Source organism: Pleurodeles waltl, chromosome 1_2 (assembly GCF_031143425.1).
Source record: "Pleurodeles waltl isolate 20211129_DDA chromosome 1_2, aPleWal1.hap1.20221129, whole genome shotgun sequence".
In the NCBI taxonomy this organism is placed as follows: domain Eukaryota; kingdom Metazoa; phylum Chordata; class Amphibia; order Caudata; family Salamandridae; genus Pleurodeles; species Pleurodeles waltl.
This window is the reverse complement of record NC_090437.1, coordinates 862,699,864-862,724,741: the sequence shown is the minus strand read 5'-3', so window position 1 is coordinate 862,724,741 and position 24,878 is coordinate 862,699,864.

Sequence of the window (24,878 nt, the reverse complement as noted above, 5' to 3'; positions counted from 1 at the left end):
TGCAGGTTTGCTAGGTTTCCCCAGGTGCCGGCTGAGCTAGAGGCCAAAATCCACAGTTAGGCACTTAGTAAAAAACAGCTCTGTTTTCTTTCTGAAAATGTGATGTGTCCACGTCGTGTTTTGGGGCATATCCTGTCGCGGGCGCTAAGCCTACCCACACAAGTGAGGTACCATTTTTATCGGGAGACTTGGGGTAACGCTGGGTGGAAGGAAATTTGTGGCTCCTCTCAGATTCCAGAACTTTCTGTCACCGAAATGACAGGAAAAAGTGTTTTTTTAGCCAAATTTTGAGGATTGCAAAGGATTCTGGGTAACACAACCTGGTCAGAGCCCCACAAGTCACCCCATCTTGGATTCCCCTAGGTCTCTAGTTTTCAAAAATGAGCAGGTTTGGTAGGTTTCCCTAGGTGCCGGCTGAGCTAGAGGCCAAAATCTACAGGTAGGCACTTTGCAAAAAACAGCTCTGTTTTCTGTGAAAAAATGGGATGTTTCTACGTTGTGTTTTGGGGCATATCTTGTCGTGGGCGCTAGGCCTACCCACACAAGTGAGGTACCATTTTTATCGGGAGACTTGGGGGAACGCAGGGTGGAAGGAAATTTGTGGCTCCTCTCAAATTCCAGAACTTTCTGTCACCGAAATGACAGGAAAAAGTGTTTTTTTAGCCAAATTTTGAGGTTTGCAAAGGATTCTGGGTAACAGAACGTGGTCAGAGCCACACAAGTAACCCCATCTTGGATTCCCCTAGGTGTCTAGTTTTAAAAAATGAGCAGGTTTGCTATGTTTCCCCAGGTGCCGGCTGAGCTAGAGGCCAAAATCCACAGCTAGGCACTTAGTAAAAAACAGCTCTGTTTTCTGTGAAAAAATGTGATGTGTCCCTGTTGTGTTGTGGGACATATCCTGTCGCGGGCGCTAGGCCTACCCACACAAGTGAGGTACCATTTTTATCGGGAGACTTGGGGGAACGCTGGGTGGAAGGAAATTTGTGGATCCTCTCGGATTCCAGAACTTTCTGTCACCGAAATGACAGGAAAAAGTGTTTTTTTGCCAAATTTTGAGGTTTGTAAAGGATTCTGGGTAACAGAACCTGGTCAGAGCCCCAAAAGTCACCCCATCCTGGATTCCCCTAGGTGTCTAGTTTTCAAAAATGCGCAGGTTTGCTAGGTTTCCCCAGGTGCCGGATGAACTAAAGGCCAATATCCACAGCTAAGCACTTTGTAAAAAAACTGCTCTTTTTTCTTTCTGAAAATGTGATGTGTCCTCGTTGTGTTTTGGGGCATATTCTGTCGCGGGCGCTAGGCCTACCCACACAAGTGAGGTATCATTTTTATCGGGAGACTTGGGGGAACATAGAATAGCAAAACAAGTGTTATTGCCCCTTGTCTTTCTCTACATTTTTTCCTTCCAAATATAAGACAGTGTGTAAAAAAGATGTCTATTTGAGAAATGCCCTGTAATTCACATGCTAGTATGGGCACCCCGGAATTCAGAGATGTGCAAATAACCACTGCTCCTCAACACCTTATCTTGTGCCCATTTTGGAAATACAAAGGTTTTCTTGATAGCTGTTTTTTACTCTTTATATTTCAGCAAATTAATTGCTGTATAACCGGTATAGAATGAAAACCCACTGCAGGGTGCAGGTCATTTATTGGCTCTTGGTACCTAGAGTTCTTGATGAACCTACAAGCCCTATATATCCCTGCAACCAAAAGAGTCCAGCAGCCGTAACGGTATATTGCTTTCAAAAATCTGACATTGCAGGAAAAAGTTACAGAGTAAAATGTAAAGAAAAATTGCAGATTTTTTCATCTCAATTTCAATATTTCTTTTTCAGTTGTTATTTTCTGTAGGAAACCCTTGTAGGATCTACACAAATTACCTCTTGCTGAATTCAGAATTTTGTCTACTTTTCAGAAATGTTGCGGTTTCTGGGATCCAGCATTGGTTTCATGCCCATTTCTGTCACTGACTGGAAGGAGGCTGAAAGCACAAAAAAACGTAAAAATGGGGTATGTCCCAGTAAAATGCCAAAATTGTGTTGAAAAATTGAGTTTTCTGATTCAAGTCTGCCTGTTCCTGAAAAACAAAATTTTCACTGTATTTTGGCTAATTTCTTGGCCTCCTTCTGGGGAACCCACAAAGTCTGGGTACCTCTAGAATCCCTAGGATGTTGGAAAAAAAGGACGCATATTTGGCATGGGTAGCTTATGTGAACAAACAGTTATGAGGGTCTAAGCGCGAACTGCCCAAAATAGCCAAGAAAAGGCTCGGCACAAGAGGAGGAAAAGGCCTGGCAGCGAAGGGGTTAAAGATACCCAACTGGACGAAAATAATTACATTATTTTTGTTGATGGTTCATGCCTGAGAGACGCAGTAGGGGTACTGAGAGCTGGGTATGCCGTGTGTACAATCACTGGTATCTTAGAAGCTTCCTGGCTCGAAAGAGTGTACTCTCCTCAAGTGGCTGAATTAATTGCTCTTACTAGGGCATGCCACGCAGCTGAAAACCTAATAGTCACTATCTATACTGACAGCAGATATGGATTCGGGATTGTACATGATTTTGGCCAGTTGTGGTCACAGAGGGGTTTCATGACCTCTTCTGGTTCTCCAGTGAAAAATGGCGAAAAGATTAAGGATTTGTTGCACACAATTCAGTTAACTCTTGAAATTGCCGTGGTTAAATGCAATGCTCATGTGAAGTCACAAGATTTTGTGTCAATGGGAAACGGCTATGCAGATCAAGTCGCAAGGTTTTGTGCATTGAACTGTATATCGTTTCGAGATCAGTGGGAATTGTTACCTGAAACTGAGAATGAAACATGCACAGGGTATGCATTAAGGGTGGTTGACACATTAGATGAGCTAAAATCCTTGCAGGGATATGCCAGCAAAGAGGAGAAACGTTCCTGGCAGCGAATGCAATGCGTACAGAGATCTGATGACTTATGGGTTTCAGAGGAGGGAAAAATGGTTTTGCCAAACAGTCTTTTGTCACAGTTTGCAAGGTTTTACCATGTTCAAGCACATGTTGGGAGAGACGCAATGATCAGGTTGTTCAAAATCGATTGGTTCAATCCAAAATTCAGACAAGCTGCAGAGGTTATCTGTCACAGGTGCATCATCTATCAGCAGATGAATGCAGGAAAAGGGACTGTGGTGAATTTGAGCCATGTTGGGAGAGCAGGAGGTCCATTTAGCAGAATGCAGATGGATTTTATTGAGATGCCTGTGTGTGGAGGTTTGAGATACGTGTTGGTGATTGTGTGCATTTTCAGCCACTGGATTGAGGCTTACCCTACATGTAGGAATGACAGTCTCACAGTATCCAAACTGCTGCTTAGGGAGTTAATACCACGTTCCGGGTTTCCGATCTCTTTAGAATCAGATGGGGCAGATACTTCGACAATGAGGTGATTAAGCTCTTGTGTGCTGCATTAAACATTGAACAGAAGTTGTATTGTAGCTATCGCCCTGAAGCATCTGGACTAGTGGAGCAGATGAATGGTACCTTGAAGTCGAGGATGGCAAAAATGTGTGCAGCTACCAATTTGAAGTGGCCAGATGCGTTGCCCTTAGTGTTGATGTCAATGAGAAACACACCTGACAAAAAAACAGGACTGTCTCCTCATGAAATTCTCATGGGCGGAGCTATGCGATTGCCTGCAGTGCCTGCAAATGCTCTTGTGAATATCACAGATGATATGGTGTTGGACTACTGCAAGGGTCTGGCTGACGTGGTCCGCTCTTTTTCTCACCAGGTGGAGGCTACCACATTGCCACCGATAAGTGATCCAGGTCACACCCTGAAAGCCAGTGACTGGGTGGTTATCAAGAAACACGTGAGGAAGTCGTGTTTGGAGCCACGTTGGAAGGGGCCGTATCAAGTGATATTGACAACTACTACTGCTGTGAAATGTGCAGGTCTTCCTTCAACTTCCTCAACTTCCTTCATCCAACTGATGAGGAACTTGAAGTGTCCAAAGCAACAGTTGCAGAGAAGGAAGTCTCAGGGCCGGAGAGTATTCATAGGGGAACTGAGACTGAAGGAGAGCCCGCTGAGGACAGTTTAATCACTCAAACCGTAAACGAGATCCAGAGGAGTGACAGTGAGCCTATCTCAGCTGGGGCATCAGGGGAACCGACACAAAGAGAGGTTCTCCCAGAAGCAGACGGATACAGGTTTGAAATTGATCCCATAACTGACCCTGAAGGCGAAGGGAGTGAGGCAGAAGGAAGTCGAGGTGTTTTGACTCCTCCTGAGCCACTTGCAGAGCCATCAAGAGAAAACACCATGGCACAAGAGGAGGGAGCTGTTCAACGTCCTGAAAGGCCAAGCAGAAAGAAAACACTTAAAGGAGATAATTGGCCGGAGCCACAAGCCGAAGGAGAGAAAGTGATCCCTAATGAAACAATAGATGAAGAAGTTGACTCAACCAGGAAAGAAGATCTTAGTGAAGGAGAGTTGCAGGGTGATTCCAAACTGAAAAGAAAGAGAGTTGCAAACAGAAGATACGCAGGTCCTGAATGGGCGTATGCCACATCAGCTGAATGGCAACAAGAATTCTTGGCGTTCTGTTTTGATCGAGAGGTTCCAGGTCAATACTACGGCACCTGAATTAAACTTTAGAAAGAGACTGTGTTAAATTGAAATCGAAATTGAAAGCTGAAAAGCTGAGAAGCTGAGAAAAGAGACTGATAAATTACCAGATGTGATACTGTTAACCTGAATTGACTCTGAAAAAACAATTATGACAAGCTGCTAACCTGATTTGACAAAGGGGTCCTGGAGTGAGTGAAACGCTGTAAATACTCGCAGAGAAAGAGAGAGACTTTGCACAGAGGAAAAAAAAAAAGAAAAAAAAGCTTTTTTATGATCCTAAAAAGTTGATTGTTTGCTTTGTATTATTGTGTTATCTGATTCTTTACAGATCGTGAGTTACACTGGAGATAATAGTAATAGGGGTAGGACATATGCATGTTTGGTTGTTGGTGTGGGAGTTATGTGTGCAGTAGTGATAATAGCTTTGATTGTGGGAGTGCCATTGGTGGATAAGAAAGTGACTAACAATGCTTCAAATCCTAAGACTGCTACACTAACACCATGGGAGAAGTTTGAGCAGGATACAAAATACTTGCATGAGGGAACTAATTCAAAAGGGGAACTATCTACTAATGTCTTCTACCGCTTGCTGAATAAGTATGTTGACACAATGGATGCGAAGAATTGCTATGTGTGCACAAAGATTCCTTCATCAGTACAAGAAGGGGTTACTTATCATAGTCTGTCACTTACCTACGGGATAAGCTGTAGTTTGCTGTTAACAAGATTCTATGATCAGGAACATGTTCAATACTTCTATTCTAACTTAGATGTAGTGTTTTCCTTTGTGCCTGTGATTGAGTTTCTAAATAAATTAGCTAAAGAACACAGCATAAAATTAGTTAGGGGTTTCTTTGAACTGACACTGACATTTGTGACAGCTTATGCGCACCTCAATAATCTAACCTGCCTACTAACACCTGTAGAAAAGAGCTTCTTAGATCACACTGATGATAGACGGAAAGCATTAAAGGAAAGGCTAGAAAAGGGATCAGAAAAACGCATGCTTGCAAATGATTATGCGTACACTGCAATAAAGACACAGGGCAAGTTAGCTATAGATGCATTACACATAGGAAGGCTTTGTATATATAGGCCGAAATCTGAGCATGACACTTTATTTGTGGGAGCGAGTGAATGCAGGCATGTGTTTTTGTTTCAGAGTAAATGGACATTCATTTTAAATGGACAGGATCTAGCGATCCCTGGGATCTGTTATATATGTGGACTTAATGCTTATTACCGTCTTCCAAAGGGATGGTATTGGACATGTTATTTGGGAATAGGTTTTTTCAAGATCTACCAGATTGATGACTTAAAGCAAGTTCCTAAAATGTCTGAATTACAGCATACTAGACAAAAGAGAGAGACAGTGGCTGCTGTCGTTGGTGACATATTTGGAGCCATAATTCCTTCAGTAGGGGTTATCTAAAACTCCATAAAGATTCGAAAGTTGTCTACTACTGTGGATAACATGTTGACAAACTTCACAGGGGCTATACTCCTGATGGATACTGAACTTGCTGCGGAAAGAGCTATGACTCTTCAAAACCGGCTTGCTTTAGACATTCTTTTAGCGAAGAGTGGCGGAGTCTGTTAGATGCTTAATGAGCGCCATTGTTGTGCATTCATTCCTGATAATAGTAAAAAGATTAGAAGTATGCTTACTAACCTAACAAGAGATAGTGCAGATTTGAAGGAGCTGAAGGAACCTGAAGTTTGGGAAAAAGTTGGGAAAGGAATTACTAAAGTAGGGAATTGGTTTAGTAGTATTTGGAATGGGGTTCTTGCAAAAATAATAGGGGGTATGTTGATTGTCCTGACTTGTTTATTCGGACTATGGTTATCATGCAAAATTAGTAAAAGAATTAAAAGAGATTTGGCAAAACGCAATGAAAGAAAAGAAGAAAAGGAAAAGGAGAAAATGTTCCAAGAAATTTGGGAAAAATCACACAGGGGGGAAGAGGTTGAAATGCGTATATTAAGAAAAATGAAAGGTTGTGAAAGGAAAGGTTTTGTGTGATGACAAGTGTCATCACAGGAGGGACTGAGAGAGCGCAGCTTATATACTTCGAAATGAATATGAAATGTTTATGAACTAATGTGTAATAATGCCGCATAGAAAATGTATTAATGTATTTTGCTAAACGTGCGCTTGAAATGTGCCCACGGGGAGTGGCCGCCAATATATACAATGACTAATGAAACTGATTAATAATGATGAAATGTTATGTTAAAGTATGATTTTGCACTAATATAAAAGGTTATATGTTAAAGTTCTGCTAATAAATCATCAGGCTTTAGTTAGCATGAGTCGAGGCCTAGCTGCCCGGTTTCATATTAAATGTGTTTTTCTAACGTGCAGTGTGCTGACTTGCTGAAGGACATGAACTCGTATTTTTCCAAAGCTAGAAGATTAATGTAACTGTAGTAGATCCGTTCTCATGAAATTCGACTTGCTTAGTGAAACATTCTTGCTGAATGCAACAGTGTAGACTAGTCGCAGGTACAAGGTCACCTGAACCGGTACAGACAATGGAACCACTGATTGAAGATGCAAAGAGGACCATGAGAGTATGAAAGCATACCGGACATTCTACTAGCTGAAGATGTCAATCATAAGGACCAATAAATTACGCGAGAACTGTTATGGGGTGACAAATTTAATGAAGTCATCGAAACCCTATTGGAGGGAGATAGTGGGGTGCCAACCCCAACCAATTCAATTTTAGGGGACTATACAACAGAAAATGGATAAAAACCCTTGACACAAGGAAATGAGTTAGTTAGGGAGATGCTATAGTGATTTTCTATGACCCAGACACTTTGTTACTCTGCATAGAGACTTTGCTGTTTGATTCTTCAAACCATCCTTGCCCTTATATTGCCCATTTACACTTTATCTCCTTATGAGGGAAGTGTCCCTTTTACCCGACTGCTGAATTCCTGGCTGATGGCGAATCAACTGATGCCCAGAGGATGAAGACCGAACCTGTATGCTGACCCAATACGGAGGGTAACTATATGACAGTGAAATTGTAATTGTCTGTTTGCTTTTCCTTTCTAGGTACCAACTGCTTCTTTTGACAGAGACCATAGTTAGGTGTTTTCTAAATTGGTGGTGCTAAATTGTTTTGCATGAAGCCCAACATGCCAGTGCTAATTCAAGGTTAGATGAGGGGTACACTAAAAAGACGCAAATAGACAAATAACTGAATCTATGCTTTGTTGAATAACATGATAATGATACTCTGCTAAGGATAACCTATGTTGATGTTGTGCTATATTCTAATATTCGTGATTCTTGCTTTGATGAAATCTTATCAGAGTTGCCATATTGTGACTATGCTAATGTGCTTCTTGGTTTTGAGACTAATAAACTTATTAGTAGAATTGTAATCAATAGGGAATAAACTTCATATAATAGTACTAAACTGGTGTGGTTATTCATGACTGCAAGGTCGTGGTGGTTTCTGAATTTTATTGATGTCTTTGACTAATCTGAATTGTCTTATTATGGTAAACATTGATGACGTTATTGACATATTGATTCACATGTTGATTAGTTATCTCGTCCTAAGGTGTCTTCAATCAGGGTCAAAAGATTCATTGGCCTAAAACGAGTCCCAGAGTGAGTAAATTAGTCATAAAGGGACGCGTTAGCACTAGTTTTCAAATCCTACAAAAGCACGGTCTCTAGCATAATTAGAGAGGCTATTATCAGAGCTTTTGTATAATAAGACTGCTGCCATAATTTGTTACCACACTTCATGGCACCAAAAGAACAAGTGGATTTTTTAACAGGACAAGTAGATTTATGATGGAACCTGTCCCATGGACATGTAGATATTTTATAAAATTCCACACCCCTGCATTATATACATGTAGCATACTCAATGCTGGGCAGGGCTGAATGTTGCTCTGAGTGGAAGCAAAAAAAGACTCGCTGCTCAGCAGCCTGTGAACTTCCATTCTCAACTTGACTGTAGATGTCGATTAAATATATCCCTGCAATAGAATGTGCACTCTTTCTGTGTGTATCACCTTACCAACTGGACCTGTATCGAGTCGGGGGGGGGGCACGCTTAAGGGCAGAAAATAGTTTTAAAAATGTCCAACTGTGAAGTATATCAACAAATTCCCTTTCTCGCCACAGCCTTAATACATGAAAACTGTGAAAATGTCGTACAGATTCAATGAGGAAACTCTTTTCACTGAAACTATTTTGCTTAAACAGGGGATTGCATGTTTTCAGAACATTATGCTAAAAATCGCAAAGTGAATTCAACAACTCTGTCTTGTATAGGCATGGGCAATTGAGCCATAAATAGGTTTGGTGAATTTTACTCTAAGAGAATCACAGAGTCTAGGAATGTTTCTCAGCTAAATTAGTGCTGCTTAATCCTCATACAGATCATGCAATGATGATTCATTCTCATGTTTTCAAACGTTGATTTCATTTGAACTTTTTGAAGATTGGCGATCAGAAAGATCAGGCTAACGTTGGGCAGTATTCTATTGTTTTTAAAATATTATAGCCCTGCGAGATGTGCAGTAAAATGTCTGAAGTTACTTTTTTTACTGCCTCACTGACTGGAGAGAGCAAGACTACTTGTCTAAAGTCCTATTTGTGATAATAATAAGGAGTAGTGGGAGCGAGCTCACGTGCTGTCTTCTACCTCACACTATGCATGCAGTACACTCATATACTGTGGCTATAATCAAAGTAGACAACCGATAGGCGGATTCAAATTTTGATCCTAGAACTAATGCCCATCAGTGAGCAACTGCAGGTACTCCACCATACCAGGAGTAATAAATCTATCCCACTGAGAACTCTCTATCATGGCTGCTGGGACTTCTCTTTGACAGGGGATGTTCTGACATGAAAAGAGATGCAGTAAGGTGGTGTTACCTCTGCTATAAATTGCACAAAGGCACACTACCTCAGCGGATGGTGCAATTTCCATCATCAGCAGTGACTCTCTAGATCTGCCATTCAGTAGCCACCATTTATGTTTTATTATGTTATTCACAATCGTAGAACTCCAATTACCATAAATGTGACACTATAGTGCTTTCTTAAATGGGATCTTCTTTAGTACAGTTTTGTGAGCAACATCATCCCTTTGGGTGTGCTGTTTGATTTCTTAAGGTGTAAGTACAATGTTGTGAGCAAGATCGATCTTTTGAGTGTACTCTTTGATTTCTTAAGGTATAATTCCCTTAGATACTTGCTTGGCAAAAATATTTCCACAGTGGGGGAGTTTTCCTTTAGGAACCACCATACAGGGGCAGGTGTAGTGATGGAGATTTATCTCTTATACCACTACAGGTTATCCACATACACCATCCTTTAATTTTATGATTTCTGACAAACACACACACATATATATATACTAAAAAAATAAAGGTTAAAGTAACATTATAGTTAGTTGAATATATCAGTGAATATGTCAGTAATGTCAGTGACAACATTAAAGTTTTGAAGCCAAAACACAGAAAATCACCAGTTATAGTTAGCAGATTCAACTATAACTTGTCCCCCTACTATGTACTGCTAATGAACTTACATATTGCATCACTCATGACATTTTCTATAGCATAATTTATGACATCACTGATGACATCTCAAATATGTTTGGTCATGGCAGGTGCGGATTTTATAGTTAGAACTACAATTGGTTACTTTCTCTGGTTTTTGTTTTCAAAAACATTAATGTTGTCACTGAGATATTCACCAAACCATAATTTTACCTTTGTTTTATTTAGTGAATTTATATGTTTTTTAAAACAAAAACAGATATTTCTATCAATTCTAACTGTAAAGTTACTTTAGCATTAGTTTTTTTTCAGTGAATATCTTTTTTTTTTTTTTTTAACATGAAGAAATATTTCATTACAACACGTAAAGTCATCACCCTCCCACTCATGGCCTTTGGCCATGCACAGCAGGAGGTTAGCAACAGGGCCTGGCTGTTGCCAACCCACCCAGAGGCAGACAACCCTCCAACAGGCAGCCAACAACACACTACACACAGTCTTTCAACGCATGCTGCATGAGGTTGACCCCAGGGCCTTTGTTGAAGTCAGGCCCTGCATCCTACTCTGTGCAGGCAGATACCTGAAGGCAGCCAAACTCAAGCTCTACACGCCCTTTGCTCATGCCTGGCTAAGCCACAGGTTCTGTGTTGCAGCCAGACCCTGCTTCCAATTCCCCATATGCATTCAACCTCACACTGCGCACAGCAGGTGGCTGTGCACAATGGGAGGTTGGTCATATGGCTTGGCTGCTGCTTGGCGCTGTGGCCAATCTGCCAGCAGCCTGCCAAACCCACACTGCACTCCGCCTTTGGCATGCACATCATGGTGTTTGCCTTTGGACCCCAGGGACTTTATCACTTGGGGCAAAACATATTTTAAGGGGAGGGGTATGTAGTCCCCCACCCACGCCTTTATATACCCTGTGGACCCCATTCCCAAGGCATTTTCCTTACACACAAGGATACAGTGTGAGTGCCCTTCTCCCTGAGCCTTCTCAGGCCTCTAGAAACCAAGCCCATGGGCCAGCCCGACCGGATATTCACTTTTTGGCACTATTGTCACTGAAATCTTTCAACCTGCATGTCTTGGGTTCTACTGATTGGATTTTTGTCATTTGGTCTTTTTTTCTAATAGGAATTGTTCTTTTCTTTTTCTAATCTGGTGTGGGATCCTTGTGTGGTTTGTTTTCACTGTATTACTGTTTGGAGTCTTGTACAAATACTTTACACACTGCCTCTCAGTGAAGCCTGACTGTTCTGCCCCATGCTATTTAAGGGTTGAGCTAAGATTAACTTAAGGTTTACTTGTGACTTCACCATGATAAGGTCTGTGTTTCCTGCTTGCGTGGGGTTTTACCCCCAACCAGTAATCCAGTTCTTACAGCCTTCAATGCCAACACCTAAAATTAAACCTTACTGCTAACACTGGCTCCATTAACCCCTACGGTGCTGGGGACGAGCTGGGCTCATCCTCGGCTACGGTGCTCGTGTGCCGAGGATGAGACCAGCTCATCCTGCACCCAGCCCTTGGGCGAGCGATAGAGCTCCACCCTTGGGTCACTCACCCACACACCCTGGCCAGGGATGGCAGGGGGAGCACTTCCTCTGCCACCCGGACCCCCCCTCAGCGATCTGATGATGTTGACATGCTCACAGCGAGCCGACATCATCAGATACTGTCAGGGACGCAAGAAGAAGGACTCGTTTTTGGTGAGTCCTTCACCTGGGGATACGTTGCGGGAGGGAGAAACAGACAAAGGGGGAAAGGAAAACGTTTTTCCTTTTCCCCGTGCCCGTTTTGAATGGATTCCTGCTCCACGATCGCAAGCAGGAATCCATGCACTAGACAACAGGGATTTTTTTTTGTTGATTTAGGGGAGTGACCTCTTAGGCAAGGGTCGCTCCCCTGGGGCAATATTGGATCCATGTTTCAGCCCTCCTGGTGGCTAGATAAGTCTTTTTTTGGCTGATATGCCCCCCCGGAGAGGGTGGAAACCCACTAGGCACCAGGTAATTAGTGCATTTTATTTTTAGGGCAGTGGCCCTTGAGCAAGGGTCCCTGCCCTGGGGGGCAATATATTTTTCTATGTTCCACCCAACCCCCCGGGGCTAGTTCTGGCCCGGGGGTTCAAAACCCACTAGGTGCCACGGATCTGTGTATGTGTGTGTTTTGTTTGTTGGGGGTGGCCCCTTGGACAAGGGTTGCTCCCCAAAGGGGCCACATAACTCTTTGCCATATAGGCCCATCTGCCCCCAAGAAGCCACAAAGACACAAGGGATGCATTTTGTTTGTTTTTATTGTGTGGGGGGGAATCGCATGGGCAACGTTCACCCCACCAAGGGGGCCCATAACTGTTGCCTATTTCTGTCCCCCTTGGGGCAGAACGGCCTATTATATTAAGGCCCAACTGCCCCCAAAGGGGGGCAGAAACCAAAAGATGCCATGGATATTTTCCCTTTGTTATTTTGTTTCTGGGGGTCGACCCCTTGGGCAAGGGTTTCGCCCCAAAGGGGGCACACATCTGTTGGCCATTTTCGCCCCCCTTAGGGGCAGATCGGCCTTTTTCTGTAAGGCCCATCTGCCCCCAAGTGGAAGCAGAAAGCCATCAAGACCTCAGGGAAGAATTTTTTTTTTTTAAAAGGCTGGGGGTATGGCCATACTCCTACCCCAAATAAATGGGGACAAAGTTGTTCTGCACACTGGTTAGGCAGATGGGGCAATTACCCTAGATCCACTCCCCGGTGGGCAGAAAGTCTACTAGATGCCAGGGAATTAAAAAAAAATAGAGGGGTGAGGGCTGCCAACCAGTATAGGCATGATTATGCCCCCCACCCCAACCGAAGGGAGTAACAGTTTTTCAGCCCCCCTGCAAACTAAAGGGTCTTATCACAGTGGTCAGTAAGAGGACATTTGATTATTTGTGGTTTTGATTTTACATTTGGGCTAAGAGAGCTTGGCTATCTCTCAATATCGTCCCACTTGGAATAGTGAGCAGCTGCCCTTTTTGGACTTTGGGACGCTGTAATCTAGAAAAATCATCCAGACATAGACACATATGAAAACTAAACATCTGCGTGAATCCGTGGTGGTGTGCTCCACATGCATCCCACACCATTTTATTACCCACAATGCCCTACAAACATCCAACTTTGCTTGAAATCACGCATTTTCCCTACATATTTGTGATGGGACCTTTCTGAATCTGCAGGAATTCCCAAAATTTCTGCCACCCAGCATAGTCGCTTTCACACCAATAAAAATTCTGTCCCACTTGTCAGCCTAAAAACATTTTCTTTTTCCCAAACTGCCCTTTTGGACCCGCTTTGGTTCCCTCTCAATTCCGACACGTTTTTGGCCCTTCCCTGTCACAGGTACTTGACCCACCTACACAAGTGAGATATCATTTTTTTTCAGGAGACTGAGCGGAATGTTGGGTGGTATGAAATATGTGCTGGTGTGGTTTATCCCACACAGAAATGTAAGGAAAATATTTATTTAGCTAAATTTAAAGTTTGCTGAGGATTCTAGATAAGAAAACACTGTGAGATCCACACAATTCACACTTCTCTGGGCTCCCTCGGTTGTCTAGTTTTCAGAAATGTCCCTAGATGGCTGCTGATCCCAGGACCAAAAACACAGGTGCCCCCCGCAAAAGCAGGTAGTTTTGTAATAGATCATTTTGATGTGTCCATGTTGTGTTTTGGACCCTTCCCTATCTCGGGCACTAGGCCTACCCACACAAGTGAAGTACAATTTTTATTGGGAGATGCAGGGAAATGCTGTGTGGAAGGAAGTTTGTGGCTCCCCTCAGATTCTATAGAACTTTGCAGCACTGAAATGTAAGGAAAAAGTATTTTTTGCCAAATTTTGAGGTTTGCAGAGGATTCTGGGTAACAGAACCTGGTGAGAGTGCCACAAGTTACCCCATCCCTGGTTCCCCTTGGTGTCTAGTTTTCAAAAATGTATAGGTTTGCTAGATGTCCCAAGGTGCCGGCTGAGCTAGAGGCCAAAATCCACAGCTAGGCACTTTGCCAAAAACATGTTTGTTTTCTTTGGGAAAATGTGATGTGTCCATGTTGTGTTTTGGGGCATTTCCTGTCGAGAGCACTAGGCCTACCCTCACAAGTGAGGTACCAATTTTATCGGGAGACTTGGGGTAATGCCGGGTGGAAGGAAGTTTGTGAGTCCCCTCAGATTCCAGAACTTTGCAGCACCAAAATGTGAGGGGAAAGTGTTTTTTTAGACAAATTTTGAGGTTTGCAAAGGATTCTGGGTGCCAGAACCTGGTGAGAACCCCACAAGTCACCCCATTCTGGATTCCCCAAGGTGTCTAGTTTTCAGAAATTGACATATTTGCTAGGTTTCCCCAGGTGCCAAAATCCACAGCTAGGCATTTTGCAAAAAGCAAATCATTTTTCATTACAAAAAGTCACCCCCTTCTATTTGCAAAGAGTTCTGGGTAACAGAACCTGGTGAGAGCCCCACAAGTCACCCCATCCTGGATTCCCATAGGTATATAGTTTTTAAATATGCACAGGTCTGCTAGGTTTTGGTGGTGCCGGCTGAGCTAGAGGCCAAAATCCACAGCTTGGCACTTTCCAAAAACCACGTCAGCTTTCAATGTAAAAATGTGATGTATCCATGTCACGTTGTGGGGCATTTCCTGTTGCGGGCACTAGTCCTACCCACACAAGTGAGGTACCATTTTTATCGGAAGACTTAGGGGAACACAGAATAGATGGACAAATGTTATTGCCCATTGTCTTTTTCTATATTTTCTCCTTCCAAATGTAAGACAGTGTGTAAGAAATATGTCTATTTGGGAAATGCCCTGTAATTCACATGCTAGTATGAGGACACCCGAATTCAGAGATGTGCAAATAACCACTGCTTCTCTAAACCTTATCTTGTGCCCATTTTGGAAATACAAAAGGTTGCCTTGATACCTATTTTTCACTCTCTGTATTTTACCAAATGAATTGCTGTTTACCCGGTATACAATGAAAACCCATTGCAAGGTGCAGCTTATTTACTGGCTTTGGGTACCTAGGGTTCTTGATGAACCTACAAGCCCTATATATCCCTGCAGCCAGGTGGGTCCAACAAATATAACAGTTATATTGCTTTTAAAAATCTGCAACAGCTGGAAAAAGTTGCAGAAGAAAACATAGACAGAAATGGCTGTTTTTTTCAACTTAATTTCAATATTATTGATTTCAGCTGTTTCTTTCTGTAGGAAAACCTTGAAGGATCTACACAAATGACCCCTTAGTGAATTCAGAATTTTGTCTACTTTTCAGAAATGTTTAGCTGCCTGGAATTGGAATTGGTTTTACACCCATTTCTGTCACTAACTGGAAGGAGGCTGAAAGCACAACAAATATTAAAAATGGGGCATACCCCAGTAAAATGCCATAATTGTGTTGAAAAATGTGGTTTTCTGGTTCAAGTCTGCCTGTTCCTGAAAGCTGGGAGGATGGTGATTTTAGCACTGCAAACTCTTTGTTGCTGCCATTTGAGAGGAAATAAAACATGCTTTCTTCTGCAGCACTTTTTAACCACCCCCCCCAAAAAAAAACAAATGTTAGCTGTATTTTGGCTAATTTCTCGGACTTCTCCAGGAGAACCCATAAACTTTGGGTACCCTTAGAATCCCTATGATGTTGGAAAAAAAGAACGCAAATTTGACATAGCTAGCTTACGTGGACCAAACGTTATGAGGGCCTAAGCGCAAACTACCCCAAATAGCCCAAAAAAGGCTTGGCACAGGAGGGGGGAAAAGGCCTGGCAGCAAAGGGGTTAAAGGCACGAAGAAGTGTTGTAATTCATGTCATGTGCTAAGCCTTTGATTCTTAGTGCCTCTTGTGAACTAAGCCTGAGTACAGACAACAGAGAATCACATTCCAAGACAAAGGTTCCATTGTAAAACAGATTGCATCTCCCTGATATGATGCTAACAACGAACGCTTATTGCAATTTTTCTTAAAAGGGCATGAAACATTTCTTTATTCGTGTTCTTAAGCAAAATCGACTTAAATAACACCCTGTATCACCACTACACACGCTTACTAGTTTAAGCAAATATAAAATAATGATCATTTTAAGTGAGAAAATCTCACTTTGAACTATCATAACTATATGCTAATATATTGTCTCTGTATTAATAAAAGTAAGACATCACACCCTATTTATAAGAGCATCTCCTAAAAATAAATCATGTTTGCTTAAAATTGATGAGCCTCTGGTTCTGGTCGGCATCTGCATAAGTCATAGATGTTGTAAAGATTGATTTACAAAATTGCGCAGGTACCTATCTTGGCTATTTATTGTAGAATGTAACAGCTATAAGTGATTTCCAAGTGGAATTAGCATATGTCATGTCATGAAAGATGCATTACGATTTGATGGCAAACTTATTAAGTACGAAGACATTCATCATGTGCAGCTTGCCAACTGCCTTAACCCTCACCATATTGGGCATAACAGGAAGGCTAGAATGATGCATGTAGATATGTGCTATTATGATTTTTATCTTTGAATTTAATGCATGGCTTTTTGTAAAATGTCATGTATTTACATAAAACAAACTGCATTTTCATGTTCATCAGAAATACCTGAGTCGTCAGGCACGTAGAAAGGTGGCTTAGGATGACCTAGTGTTGCATAAATAGATGTGTTTACTCATTGTATAATGTAGACAAAAAAAAGGCAAAATACACCAATGTCTCCAAATAAGCATATACAGTGAATGGCCCACCTCCATAGAAAGCATGATCATACCAGCTCCAATTTGAAAAACACACATTTAAGTTTATAATGTTTGTGTATGGTATTGAGAGGAGCCATATGTATGGTATAAAGTTGTAGACATTTTGGCGAATGTTCCTCTAGAAACCATAGTCAATGACCTATCAGTGCTGAGAAAACTGAACATGGGCCGTCTTGACAAAATAATATACTTACATGATTTTGTCCATTATAATATGCAAGGAGGCTGTACAAGACATATATGCCCCAATTCACTTTAGGTACCTGTTTGATATAGGACATCCACACAGTAAACATGTGGGATGTACTGACTGAATTTCAGAGAGTTAGTGCCTGATTTAGAGTTTGGCAGATGGATTACTTGGTCACAGGCATAAGGTATATCCTGTCTGCCTTATTACATATGAGATAACGTACTCCCTGCCACACATTACAAGGATATTTCCAGACACAAAAGAGTTCCATTACAATATAGAGGAATAAAGCTTAATTTTAAAATCCTTTATAAGGTTATGGACCTCGGGGTCTAAACACAAAAAGAGAGTCAGGGAGAGGAAGAGGATCGCCCCATATTGTCTCCCTAAAATTTAAATCACAAACACAAGGAGTATTGGGGTCACTTATAAAATGGGGCAGTTGGAAAAGGATTTACCTAGGGCTCCTTAATCTCAGACTATGAGTTCAACATAAAGTGCTGTGGGAATTTCGTGGTGGGGGAAGTTTCCTTTACTGACTAGGTGGTCTCACACACTATATAGTGTCATGCTTCATCATATGACCACCTAGACCCACCCACGTAGGACAGTGCCACCTGGGCGTGACTTAACCTCACTGTTAGAAAAACGGGAGGGAGTGCAAAAATTCAGATTGTCTGGAAATATATGGGATTCAGCTATGCTAGGGAATATATAAAAACACCTAGTCAGTCGCCTGTGTAATAGTACACCTTTATTCGTGGTGACTGCTGGTGAGGTTAAGAACAGAGGATGGGGCACCAATGTGAGAACAAAGACTCACTGGGTCACCTATCTAATAATTACTGGCCAACATGTTTCTGGCCGCTACAAAGAGCCAAGGAAGGTCTGGGGGCATTCTTCAGGTCCTAGGATCCCTAATTAGTCATGCATTACTAAGACAAGAGAAAGACTACTCAAATAGGAGGAGTGAAGATTATATAGAAGTACAAGTAGTATAAGGCCTACCTGTGGGGGGATACCCTAAGGTGGCCTGAAGGAAACAAACAAGGAAAACGCTATAAACATATTCGTAATCAACAAAAATGCACAGCACACGTAGAAGTGACACAGCAAGCAAAAAGTCATGCAAAGTATATGTGAATAATAAGTGTCCAAGGGATTCCTTACCCTAAGCCTGGGTGGCTACTTGCCTCAGGTCAAAAGGAGGGGGAGTGTCCCCTTATAGTAATACACACTGGAGAGGAGAATAAGGCAAAACACAACAGGAAACAACCTATAAGTAATACAGGTCGAAAGACGTCCATTAATTGGTCACCCTAAGTGCTCTAAGTTGGTAAGGAGCAACACAGGGGAAGGGGTATACTACAGTCCGGGCAGGAAACTGAATCAACCCAAGAATGTGTGATAAAATAAAATGAAAAACTCAAGTACATTTATCAAAGAGTAAAAGTACACATCAAGGGTTCATAGATAATTAAACATTCTCGGGCCGGCGACTTACGGCCATCTCAGCAACCCATAAAGCCCAAAGCCGGCCTCAAAAGCCCAAATAGATTCAGAAAAAAACAAAAAGGTTCCACATCTTATCTCTGTTGTGTGGGCATCGCCGCAGTGCTGAGGTACCGAAAGACTCACACCTCCAAGAGAGGCGCTCGCTCAGCACCTATTCTGCTCCCCTCCTAGACCGCTTGTGGTAACGGGTCAAGGAGGAGGTCGGCATATAAAGAGCCCCAGTAGGCGACTGCCCGCCAGCCCTGGCCGGATCCAGGAGCCTGGAGGGTGTGGCGCTTATGATGTGATGCTGCATTCTGAAATGGGCAGAGGGGACTGGGAAATGCAGTCTCCTATTCCAAGGCCCAGGACGTTGGTAACGTGACGCTGTGTGCCATACTGGACTAAGGAGTCTGGGAAATGTAGTATCCTCATTCGCGGTCCCCAAGCTTGAAGGTGTCGGCCTGGGCGGATAGAGAAGAGGAGACGGAGAACAAAGGGGGGGGGTTTGTGGGGGGGAAGAGAGGGGAAGGAAGGGAAACAGAGGGGTGGAAGGGGGAAAAAAGGAAAGGGGCAGGGGGCAGAAAAGGGTGGGGAAAAGAAAGTTTGAAGAGGAGAGAGAGAGAAGGGAGAGAGAGAGAGCAGGCACAAGTGAAAAACCTGTGGAAAGGAGAAGAGGGAGAGAGAAAGAACAGCTAAAAACGATAAAAGGAAATAAAAAGAAGTGAGATGAAAAGGGATTAAAACATGCAGCCTAACCTACAGGCAGATGAAGGTTAAGAATGGATCGCAGAAAGACAATTTAGGGAGATACTTAAGGAACAAGGAAGGATTGTAGGCAAGAGAGTTTTGTAAAAAAACAAAAGGGAGTGAGAAGGAGAGAAAAGGGGAAAGGGAGGATGGGAAGGGAAGGTGTAATGCGAGGGGGGACGGACGAACAGAGGGTTGTGAGGGTGTCAAAGGCACAGGAAGGGGGGAATCGGAGGTTCAAGAAACCTCCGCAGAATTAAAGTAATGGACAGATTAGCACTGGTGGTGCTAGACGGACAATGGTCGTGTGCCATGTCACCTAGTTTGAAAAAGTCACAGCAGAAAGGGCGGAACACACAAGTTAGCATAGGTGATGGTTGCGTATCATATCACCTAGTTAGTGAAGACCAAGGTATCTCGTCATTCAGTCCAGCAGTGTCTGTGCGCAGTCTCCACACCCATAGTTGTTCGTAATATAACAGTTTCTGGCTCAAGTCATTTGTTGTTGGTGATAGTTTGTCCAAAACTGTCCATTCCAACTCGTCTGGGGAGTGGTTATTCTCAATGAAGTGGCTGGTGAGTTTAGTTGTGTCCCATTTGCACCGGATGGTACTTCTATGTTCACAGATGCGGGTGCCTACTTTTCTGGTTGTCATCCTGATGTTTTTAAGTTGGCAGGGGCACTTGATCATGTAAATCACATTCCTGCTGTTGCAGTTCGTGAGTGATTTCAATATCCATGGTGTTTTTAGGCCTAGAATTGGAACCCCTGGAACTCGGGTGACTTGCAATATCCTTAACATGTATGGCAGGCGGCACTTAGGCCCATATTTATACTCAGTTTGCACTGAAATAACATCCTTTTTTTATGTTAATTCAGGGCAAACTCTATATTTCTATTTTGATGCTAGACATGTCTAGCGTCATATTATTGGAGTTAAAGTCATTTTTTGGATGCGTGTAACCACCTTGCGTCAATGAGATGCAAAGTAGGCGTTCCCATCCAAAAAATGACTCTAAGGCCCTAGCACCCTATTTATCCTGCTGTGAAAAAATGGTGCACAGGGTGGCGGGCCTAAATAATGGGGCTAAGCCTGCTTAGCGCCATTATTTAACGCCTGAGTTTGGGCAGGCGTTAGGGGACCTGTGGACCCATTTCCATGGTCAAACACCATGAAAAAGAGCCCACAGATGCCCATAACAAGCCCCAGGAAGACCCCCACCCACACCAGAGGGACACACAGGATGGGGGGACCCCCATCCCAGATAAGTAGGGTAAGTAGAGGTAAGTATTTTAAAACTTTTTTTAAAGTGCCATTGGGGTCCCTGAAATGGGCCCCTCTACATGGCATTGGGCACAATGGCCATGCCCAGTGGACCCTTGTCCCTGTGCTGGCCAGTGCTGTGGTAGGTATGACTCCTGTCTTTCTTAAGACAGGAGTCATGTGGTATGGATGATTTTGCGTCCAGAAATGACGCTAGGCTGGTTAGAGGCATTGTTTTGCCTCTAACCAGCCTAACATAATTTTTGGTGTAAAACCCCTTTCCTCCATACCGCCACCCCACCTTGCTAACATCTTTTTCCCAGACGTTAGCCCCCCCTTTGCTCCGGAATGCGCTATTCCATAAATTTGGCACCTGGCTGGTGTACTGGAATGGCGCAAGACTGCACTATACATTTTGATGCAAAACTGTGCAAATGCAGTTTTGCATCAATAAGTATAAATATGCCCCTTAGTTTATTCAGTATTATGAATGGTGACACCATAACATTTCCCACAAACATAAATCCCTGTCACATAGATCTTTGATATGGAAAAGAGTGCTTGTTTGAAAATGTGAAAATTAAAAGTAGACTCGGTAGTGCACATTTAAACACATCACAAATATATTACATATCTATTACAATAAGACATCAGAATCAGTTTATTAGAAGTCCGTTTTTTAACTACAATTAGCTAAGGAGTGCAACAAATAAACACATTCCCATTATTATCTCCTTTCTGTTCCTCACTGTGCAGCTGGATAAAGAAAGCAGAGTAAAGAAAAACAATATTTTATCTTCCTTTTTTTAAACAGCTGCTTTAAATATGGGTGAGCTCATCTGCAATTGCCTTTGGCATTGTTATGCCAGAACTTAATTGTAATTTATCATTAAAGTCTGTCATTACTTTTTGATAGGCATCATAGTGTGTTACAAGTCAAATACGAAATTAGAGGCAGCTTTTTATACTGGGATTGCAGAATCCAATGTATTATAGGTGCAATATTTCATATGGCATTTATAAAAAGAAGATGAGATATCAGTCACATTTGTGACACACTAACTCTACTGCAAAAGTTTAAATCATGCCCTCAGCTATTTAAGTGTTCCATTGGTGAAATGTGAGAGTTCTAAAGATGATTGCCTTGTGGAGAATGGCCCTTAAAGTGCATATGCTGACAAATGCATGTTCTTCAATTTGTTCTCTTGACGAAAAGTTCCTTTTACATCTTGAGCTGCAATGCACACGCAAGTCAACAAAACATTTTCAGAAGCAGTTACAGTCCATCAGTCTTATATATCTACAAGATTGCAAGGTTTATGTGAGTCAATATTTGTAAGTGAGAAGCACAATACAATCTATTACCTACATACCTAGATATTTCAAATCAGCATAATAGAATCTACTTCTTACATTTTAAATCAACTGAATAAATTTATGTGTATTGTAAAAATAACAAATTACAAGTTTTTGCTTTATTTGCACTTATGTAAATTCATCAACTATTAATATTTTCATTTTTTGTTTTGTCTTTTGATGTTTCCATCGCAATGTTACTTGTTTGACCCCTTTACACATATTACACATATTTCAATGTGCTGCTCTTTTTTGCTATATATTGTCATTATTTACTTTGCAGTTCAATTTAGCACTATGCTTTTGCCTTTGTGTTGCCTGATTATGTCAATTTTTCATGTTGTTTTATTATGTCTCTATTTTATCTCTGTCTCAGTTGATAAGATGGAGGGAGTGCAACAATTGTGAGGCATCAAAAGAAAGAACTGTTTGTTTCAGGTCAGATGGGGACTACCCAGTATGACACCTTTACCAGATGATCCTTAAATGTAAATTTTGAGAAGGGAGTTGTCTTCGGAGGACAGTGAGAATCTGTTACATGCCATGAACATGTGCTTTTCTGCCTGATTGTGAGGCTCTTATAGCTAAATTTGGATATTCCAAGTAAGGACTGTCATTGTCTGCGTCAGGTTTCAGCTGGCACTTGTGTAACTTACATAATAGCATGGTCACGGAATGTTAATAAAAACTGTTACTCTTCACTCCCAAGGACAGTAGGAACAATGGAATAGTTAACAATTAGTAGGACCTGCTGCAGTGAAAATGTTTCACCTTTTATATCTGGTTTCTTTCTTTTCTGTCCCTTGAGATTGATTTACTTGTTAATGTTGTCACTGGCGTGCAGACACAGAATCTCAAAATATCTTTGATAAGGAGGGGTGCCAAATGACTCATAATTGACAGATTTTCTCTTTTATTTGGTGGGCAGGGGAGGCGGAGTATGGAAGGGGCAAGGCCACACACTGCTCTGTGTACTTATATAGGAGGTAAGAGCGGATGTGCTTAGTGCCCTCACTGTGAGTACTTATACAACACACATCTAGCTCTATATAGCAAAGCAATCCTGGCCTCTGTATATTGTACCTTCTTCACTTAAAATGTTTATTCTAGTAATGATGGAATGAACCTTTTTTATTATTGGAGAGATCAGTGGAGGAACAGGTAAAAAGTTGATTGCACTTAAGCTCTTGCATCTTACCACCCTCAAAAAATATTAATTATCCATTATCATCACCATATTCAAATTACTAATTTTCAGTGTTGTCACGATTCCACATGATTATGCTCGGGACCAATTTTCTTGTTTCTCTTCTTTCAACTGACCTTTTTAAAATGAACACTTCAAATCAACAGTGTAACCTATTAAATCTCAGAGTCAGAGAAATTTAAGGCCAAACTTATGTAACTGAGTCTCAGAAACATGCTATTTAGGTACAGAATTACCAAAGGTGAAGTAAGGTGTTGAATCAGTTTAACTCAACAAACATAAGGCATTCAAGAATCTTGGTTGCAGCAATACAGAAGATAAGAAGTAGAATTTGGTGATCAGTATACAAATTGCTGTCCTCTTGCCTAATCATTTCAAAACTACTGTAACCGAAATATTCTGGCTGACCTATAGGGGAATGCTAATTATCTCTCAGGAAATATAGGAAATTCTGAAAATAAAAGGAAAGTGTCAGCATTACAGACACCTTAGTAGAAGTTTTGATAGAGAGGTATGAGTAGCATGAAGACACTCAACCAGATTAGGAATAGAGTTTTCAGTGCCTCTCTAAGTCTCTAAGTAAAGGGGTCTGCTCTCGTCTAACTAAATAAATACCAATTTAGACCTGGCAGAAACTGTGAGAATCCACATCATCAAAACCAGTAGTTTTCCATCTTCTGTGCACAATTGGAATTAGCATATCCCTCTAAGTACTCATCCCGCAAGTCAAATATAAGGACGACCTTGAGAGCCTCTAGGAGCATGGCACACAAATAGAAATCTTCCTTCTCAGTTCAGTAGTGCTCCCCTTGCCAAGGTATCCTCTCAAATCCTACTATCTCAAATACACGACAGGGGTTTAATTGTCTGTAGAATCAGACAGGGGCACCTGCAAATAAAAAATGTTGCAACACGAGCAAACACCACGTTGAAGGTTAGACACACAAATCAGCATTTCAGGCCTTTATTCAAGCTAATTTAATATGATCCTTCAATGCACATTCAAAATACATGATTATACATGCATCTTCAAATAATATTTGAACAATTTATGAACTATATGTAAGATCACCATAATATCATATTCAAAATACATGAATACAAAAGTGCACAAGTATTGAAACCCAGCATGTTTAAATCACCATTTGAACACTTGTGCATAGGAATTTTTTTATCTTCTGCTGTCAATGCACTTTCAACAATACATTGGAAGCTCCACTTTATATTATTAAAAATAAACCACATGATATATGCGTTGTTGATTACAATTTTGTGTTACTCACACAGTGAAAGTTATGCTTTCTCACATGGATGAAAACCTAATTTAGTTAATGCAAGGTTTTTTCATAATGGTGAAAAATAACACTACAAGTAACAGGATGCAAAGAGAAGTATGAACCTACATACACATTTATTCAGGAATTTGAGAGCTCCGTGTTTTGATCTTGAATTCCAAGGTTGTGGGTTCCAGTGCTTATTTCCGCAAATGATGTGATTGTTGGCAAATAACTGTCCCACCTTGCACCACAAACAGTATTTTGCATTTTAATTATAAAATTACCAAGACAATCCAAATCACACATTTGCAGAGTAAGGGATAGACAAGACATAACCTACACAGCATTTGAAGCATTGGATAAAATGGGGCCTGCCTGCATTCCACCAATAATGAAATTTCTTTGTTTACAAATGTAAT